Source organism: Trichechus manatus, unplaced genomic scaffold (genome assembly GCF_000243295.1).
Source record: "Trichechus manatus latirostris isolate Lorelei unplaced genomic scaffold, TriManLat1.0 scaffold00215, whole genome shotgun sequence".
In the NCBI taxonomy this organism is placed as follows: Eukaryota; Metazoa; Chordata; class Mammalia; order Sirenia; family Trichechidae; genus Trichechus; species Trichechus manatus.
In genome coordinates this window covers 2,236,289-2,238,109 of record NW_004444151.1, presented here as the reverse complement: position 1 = coordinate 2,238,109, position 1,821 = coordinate 2,236,289, and positions in this window count along the sequence as shown.

Genomic DNA, 1,821 nt, shown 5'->3' with positions numbered 1-1,821 from the left:
ATTTGAATTCCCTATCAGGTAGTTCTAGTGCCTTTTCTTCCACTGGAAAGTCATCTGGTGTTTTATTTTGGACACCTACTGGAAGCATCCTGTCCCTTTTTTGTAAATGTTTTCATATTGTCTGCTGTCTTCGGGGCATTCAGTAGTTATTTTTCTCATTTATTGATTGTAGATTTGTTTGTTTCATCCCTTTTTTAATTTGGCTATGTCTGACCATGCGGGCTGTGTGTTCTTTTTTGTTTGCTCATCCATGAGCACGATACTTTTCGCCTCCTCCAGGTGGCAGGGTCAGTCGCTCAGATATGGTACAGCAGAGCAGGTCTAGCTGAAGAGGAGTTTGTGGCACTTACTACAGCTACCAGGGTGGTTCAGTAATCAGTGCAGGGCAGGTTCTGGTAGGCCGTGCCTGTGCTGCTTGGTGGTGTGTTGGTAAGTGCATGGTGCAGGTAGGCAGGATCGAGGGAGGAGATTGTTATGTGTGGAGCAAAAATGGATATGGGAGAGAGGAGAGAGGAACAGGAGCCAAAAACTTACAAAGAAAAAAGAGTGCTGGGGAGCTTGCCATTAGAGTGGAGAGATGAGAGACTATGAAATGGAGAAAAACAAAAAGGGAAAGAAGAAGAAAAAAAAGGAAAAGAAAAGAATGAATAAATAAAAATTAGAAATAAAAAAAAACAGCAAAGCTCCCAGGGATACCACTGGTGTGGCTACAAGGTCTGGGGAAGTTGTTCCCAGGTGTTGCAGTACAGCCTTGCTAGAAAGTGTAGAGGTATTCAGCACCAGGTATTCAGGGAACAGGAAGAGAAGGAAGGTATAGAGAAATGGGAAATTGAGTAATTAAGAAAGACAAAAAGGGAAAACAAAACAAATTAAAAAAAAAAAAGAACAAGGAAAGCCCCCCCGAGAATGGAAAAACAAAAAACAAACACAAAAAAAGAAATGCCCTCAGGGATCCCTCTGCACATCTGTACAAGCTGAGGGGGTAGGTCCCAAGCTGCGTAGCACTGCCTGGCCAGAACGGGCTCCCAACTCGAAAAACAGAAAAGAAAACAAACAATTCAAAAGAAACAGACAAAAGGCCCAGGATACCACCAGTGTGGCAGCCCAGACAGGGAAGCATTTCCACGCTCGAACAGAGCTCCACAGCCTGTTAGGAAGAAGGAAAGATGGCGCCCGGAGCCAGGTATTTGAGCAAAAGGAGGGGGAGGTGGTAAGAGGTAAGGAAGAAATCAAAAGAAGCAGGAAAAAGCAACACCACAGCCAACAAATGGCACTCAGTGAGCTGGTCAGTGCAGGCAGGTGGAATCCAAGCAGCTGGTGCTTCACAGCCAAGTGACTGTGACTGTGGGAAGCAGAGGAGGCCGAGTGGGGGTGAAGACGTGTGCGGGATAGGAAAGCATATATCGTAAATTACCAGTTGTTTTGTCTCCTGCTGGAAGCTCTGTGAAGCTACTTTCTCATACCCCCTATTTGCTGGTCTCTGATAGGAGTCCAGGATGGCGGATCTGCGCTGTGTTTGCTGATAGGGGACCTCTGCATGAATCTCTCCTTGCTCTCCTTTCTTTGTCAGTTTTCTCACTCCATTTTGTGCTTGGCTGAGTTCTTTATCTCTTCATTGGATGTTTTAGGGTTTCAGGATTGGTATTTTCTCTGTTTGGCTTAGTTTTTTGGGTCTTTGCTATGGAGGGATGGTGTGGTACTTCTGCCTAGAGCACCATTTTTTCTTTTTCTAAGTTCTTAAAGTACTACCATAGGTCATTGAATTTAGATAATTCTTTTCTAATATAAGCATTTAGCTCTGTACATTTCCTTCAAAGCACT